Below are 6,025 nucleotides of genomic sequence, written 5' to 3' on the forward strand. Positions count from 1 at the left end.
GTGGCGGAGTCAGACCTTAAGAACAAAGGTCCTGCAATATTCCAGTCCTGACATATTTCATGTTCTCAACACTTTTTGACTTGTCCTGTTTCGTGGCACAGTTGGTAAGTGTGGGAGATTTTTCTATTTCCAGCGCTGTGTGACATGAATCTTGTCATTCATGTGGAAATGACTTATGAAATAATACTGGGCGGCCTGCTGGTGGCGCTGTCCAGGGACAGCATAAATACTCGGGCACGGGCCCAGCTTGCTCAGGACATTCTTTAACAGGAACTAGTGAAGGACACAACTAGATCTCCATGTTGTGAAACAGTCGATTAAAGCCTTGTTTAACACTCAGACCAAGTGCCTAGTAGTTTTCTTACGTCACTGTGTATAAGGATCATTAAAAGCTTTATTTTAACAGCTCAAGGGGGTTTCAAGTGTTTCTCAAACTTCTACTTTTAGCATTTAAAAAGCAGGAAAAAATTGGACTCTTAAAAAACCCTGAAAATCAGTACTAAAACTCCAAAAATAAAGCCAGGGTAGGGGAGGAAACAAGTTGCTCTATTAATGAACATAGTTATTGAGACTCCCAGTTGTAGGAAACAGAATTAAGCTAGAAACAATGCTGTAACACGGAGGTGAAAGGATAGTGTTAACCCATAGTACCATTCTTAATATATTTTTTTACATTTTCAAGTGGTGGATACATCTGGACTCATCTGGTTATTCGAGTTAAGTTTCAATATAGTTGAGGCCAAAGAATTGCACTTTGGTCTGGAGCTACTCAAAATTCTCTTATCTCTTTCCAGAAAACTCACACTATATTGAATCCCACCATCTTATAATGGAGGACTTCCACATCCTTCTTGCCACTTTTTTGTCCTCCTTCCCATCCCACCCCATAAATAAAACCCCTTCAGCTAAGATACTTTGCGGCCTAATGATGATCCTAAGCCAAAGTAAACCCTGGACTCTGCCCACACTTTAATCGTTCACTAGCTATCAGTGGCCATAGGGAAATGGCTCACTGCTGCCCAGTGCCTCCCTGGAGGGGTAGCACACACTGAATCTGACAAACCACTCGATGGCATCTGTTCAATATAACTTCTACTGCACTAAAATACTTCCAGGAGGCAATGCAGTCCGATTGTGTGAGCAGTGGAATGGTTGGCTATCCCAGTACAGGAAACGCTTACAAAGTACGTTTCCTGTCATCAGATGCAGCTACACATGGGACACCCTTGCTCAACTGAATATAATACAACCACAATATGCGGAGAACCCCATGCTCCACAGCTCCACTGCTGTGGAATTTCTCCCCTACCTTTTTGCACTTCCCTGGAAAGCATTTCCCCATTGTAATTGCGTTGGAGCCACTGGTTTGACAATACAAGTAGTTTCCATTGATATCCATTTTGTTAATCCACAAACATTTCACAATTTTGAAGTGCATTGAGATTATCTACTCTCACTGAGCTCCACTCCTTAATCTTAACTCCCAGCCTCGTGTTCATATCCCTCCATGGTCTCACCGCTCCCTATCTCTAACCTCCTTCCAGCCCTGCAACCCTCTGAGAACTCTGCACTCCTCCAATTCTGGTCTCTTATGCATCCCTCCTTCCTTCACCTCACCACACCGTCCAGGGCCGAAGATCTGGAATTCCCATCCTAAACCTCCCCACCTCTCCCTCCTCCTTTATGATGCTCCTTTAAATCTACTTCTTTGACCAAGCTTTTGGTCATTTGCTCTAATGTCTCCTTCTTTGGCGTGGTAAATTTATGTTAGGTTACGCTCCTGTGAAGCACCTTGGGAAGTTTTGCTACGTTAAAAGTGCGATATATTTTATTCGTTTGTGGGCCAGCATTTATTGCCCATCCCTAATAGCCCTTGAGAAGGTGGTGGTGAGCCGCTTTCTTGAACCGCTGCAGTCCATGTGGTGAAGGTGCTCCCACAGTGCTATTAGAACATAAGAAGTAGGAGCAGGAGTAGGCCATACGGCCCCTCGGGCCTGCTCCGCCATTCAATAGGATCATGGCTGATCCGAACCTAGACTCACGTCCACTTCCCTGCCCGCTCCCCGTAACCCCGAATTCCCTTATCAGCTAGGAAACTGTCTATCTCCGTTTTAAATTTATTTAGGGAGGGAGTTCCAGGATTTTGACCCAGTGGCGATGAAGGAACGGCCGATATACTTCCAAGTCAGGATGGTGTGTGACTTGGAGGGGAGCTTGGAGGAGGTGGTGTTCCCATGTGCCTGCTGCCCTTGTCCTTCTAGGTGGAAGAGGTCGTGGGTTTGGGAGGTGCTGCCGAAGAAGCCTTGGCGAGTTGCTGCAGTGCATCTTGTAGATGGTGCACACTGCAGCCACGGTACGGCGGTGGTGGAGGGAGTGGATGTTTAAGGTGGTGGATGGGGTGCCAATCAAGTGGGCTGCTTTGTCCTGGATGGTGTCGAGCTTCTTGAGTGTTGTTGGAGCTGCACTCATCCAGGCCAGTTGTTGTTGTTGATCAGCTGGGTTTACAGAAACTCTAAATCCAGCCTCAATCTTTGAGTGTCAGTGTTCCAAATGCTCAAACTATATGGCCTAGTACGGCAAACACTGCCTCATCATTTTGTTTCCTATTCAACGTTAGCTTGTATTTAATGTGCCAGTTAGTTCGGTGGATGTTGTTGAATGTAACTGGTTAGCTAGTTAGTATATCTGTCAAGAAGTGTTGGTCTTACTGCCAGGAGAGACAATGTTATAATTCTAAACCCTAACATGAAATGGAGAGAAGCTCTGACCAGTAGTTTCAATGTTTAAGTTCTGCTTATCATACGAGAAGATAAACTGCTAAAAAATACCAGTCCTTTAAACAGAAAAGCAACTAAATGAGCTAGCTACACTTAACAACAACAGAAAATGATGGAAACACTCAGCAGGTCCGGCTGCGTCTGTGGAGGGAGAAACAGAGTTAACGTTTCAGGTCGATGACCCTTCGCCAGAACTGGAAACAGTTAGAGATGTAACAGATATTTAAGCAAGTGTAGGGGCAGGGAGAGGGGGGAGGGGGAGGAAAGAACAAAAGGGAAGGTCTGTGATAGGATGGAAGGCAGGAGGGGTTAAGAGACAAAAGGGATGATGGTGCGAGGCAAAAGGAGATGGTAATGGGACAAGTTAAGAAACAAAAGATGGCTCTAGATGAGGTGTAAATGGCAATGGCTGAATCAGCTACACTTAACACCTAGTTTTCACTCAACCTCAAGCTGCCAGCTATAAAGGCCAGTGAGACAGTTAAGTGGCGGCTATTACGGTATTTCAAATGGACTTTGTACTCCTAGTCACAGAAGCAAGCATCACCCAGCAGCCCTGCTGATGATCACTGTGGCCTCTGCTGGAAAAGTAGATGGTGCGTGGATGTCTGGTGAGAACAGAATCTGGTTTATGTGCACTGCCACCCATGGTTGAATGCTGGCAGTGTCTAAATAAGTTGCCACATGAAGAACAGCCATTTGGTGAGGTATGGCAAGCCGCCCATAGGCTGATTTTAATTGCTCCACCACTGGCGGCCGGGTCTTCAGCTGCCCGGGGCCCCAAGCTCTGGAATTCCCTCACTAAACCTCTCCGCCTCGCTACCAACCTCTCTTTCCTCCTTTAAGATGCTCCTTAAAACCTCTCTCTTTCTGCCCTAATATCTCATGTGGCTCGGTGTCAATTTTTTGTCTTAGGACACTCCTGTGAAGCTGAACGGCAATAGATTGGGAGAAGGGGAAGTGCAACGAGACCTGGGTGTCCTTGTGCACCAGTCGCTGAAGGTAAGCATGCAGGTGCAGCAGGCGGTTAAGGCGGCAAATGGTATGTTGGCCTTCGTAGCAAGAGTGTTCGAGTACAGGAGCAAGGATGTCTTGCTGCAGTTGTACAGGGCCTTGGTGAGACCACACCTTGAGTATTGTGTGCAGTTTTGGTCGCCTTATCTGAGGAAGGATGTTCTTGCCATGGAGGGAGTGCAGCGAAGATTCACCAGGCTGATACCTGGGATGGCAGGAATGACGTATGAGGAGAGATTGGGTCGATTGGGCTTGTACTCACTGGAGTTTAGAAGAATGAGAGAGGATCTCATTGAAACTTATAAAATTCTAACAGGACTAGACAGACTAGATGCAGGAAGGATGTTCTTGATGGCGGGGCAGTCCAGAACCAGGGGTCACAGTCTAAAGATAAGAGGTAAGCCATTTAGGACAGAGATGAGGAGGAATTTCTTCACTCAGAGAGTGGTGAACCTGTGGAATTCTCTACCACAGAAGGCTGTTGAGGCCAATTCATGAAATATATTCAAGAAGGAGTTAGATATATTTCTAAGGCTAAAGGGATCAAGGGACATGGGGAGAAGGCAGGGACAGGGTACTGAATTTGGATGATCAGCCAAGATCTCATTAAATGGCGGAGCAGGCTCGAAGGGCCGAATGGCCTACTCCTGCTCCTATCTTCTATGTTTCTTTGTTTCTATGAAGCGCCTTGGGACATTTTACTACGATAAAGGCGCTATATAAATACAAGCAGGTGTGGTTGTCGCTACCCATGGTTGAATGCTGGCAGTGTCCAAATAAGCTGCCACATGAAGACTAGCCATTTGGTGAGGTATGGCAGGCCTCCCATAGGCTGCACTCGAGCATGACCCAATGCCTTCAGACAAAAAGTCCAAAAAACCTCACTTGCCGGAATAGTGTATTGGATTGGTTGCTAGTGTATTGGATTGATAGTCCCACCGCTGGTTGTATCAAGTATTTCAGCACTGTGCCACCAACCAGAACATTTATTTTTGACAATCTACATGTCAATTTTCTGCTACATTTTGTGTAAATGAAACTAAATGACCATTGATCGCCATGTGTTTTAACTTGTGAAACAGAATATTGGGAAGTAAAGCTACGATTTAGGAACAGCTTCTTTCCCAGGGCTGTCATCCTACTGAACTCCACAAATAAACTCTAAAGCCTGCACATCGGCCAATGCACTTTATTATGGTTATGTTTATGTTAATGTATTACAAGCCAAATGAATGTTGAATATTTAAATGTCTTAATCTAAATGTACACTCTCGGGAGCCGCAAGCCGACATTTCGTTGTACTGCACTTGTGCACTAACAATGACAATAAAGTTGATTATGATTATGATTATGATTTCACGAACCTCGGCGGGTCCGTGGCGGGCGATGTCGGTGGTGGGTCCCGACCCCCGCTGTTGGCTCCATCCCGGCCTCTGAAATGAATTTTCCCCTGATTGGCCTCGTTAAGCCCGTCCAGCACATTTCCCGGCCAATTAGAGGACGCGGGTCTGGTGGCGTCATTTGATGACGTGTCATCAGTCGGTTTTCTTAAAGGGACCATGGCCAACTTTAATTTGACATTTCTGCTGTCAGTGTTCTACAGCATTGAGGTGCTGCAAACATTGACAAACACTGCACAGAGGCACAGGGCTGCACCCAGGCTCTCCCATGACTCCCTCCATATGCTTATATGGGCGGACATTGGAAATGCTGGTTTCAGGCATGCGCTGAAAACCGGCATTTCCGATCTGTCAAGAATGCTCTTGACAGATCGGACGCCTGCCTTGGAGAAGGGCCTCTGCGGGGGGAAAGTTCCGCTTTCTGCAGAACCTCCGCCCGCTGAAAACCCTTAGAAATCTTATGCCTGGTAAAATCATTTATAATTTAACAATACTTTTAAAAAAGGTAAGTTTATTTTTAGCCCTGTAAAAAGCTTTAATTATTTTTCCAGAAAAATTAAATTTTTGTTTAAAATATTTAATTTATTGTAATTTTAACTCATTTTAAAAATGTGATGGTTTTTAAAAATTTATTTAATGTTTTACTGTGTTTTGGGGAGATCTCCATTCATATATTTGACGGGTCTATCTGTCAAGTGTATGAAGGGAGATTCCCTTCTCCTATTGGCTCCCCATGGCCCACGTGATCCCAGGGACGCTTGCGAACCACCTGCGCCTCTGGGATACATGGACCCTGCGCATTTCGTATCCCAGGAGCGTAAGTGTCCGGACCTC

Source organism: Somniosus microcephalus, chromosome 25 (assembly GCF_052327205.1).
Source record: "Somniosus microcephalus isolate GS21.2 chromosome 25, FLI_Smic_1.0, whole genome shotgun sequence".
In the NCBI taxonomy this organism is placed as follows: Eukaryota; Metazoa; Chordata; class Chondrichthyes; order Squaliformes; family Somniosidae; genus Somniosus; species Somniosus microcephalus.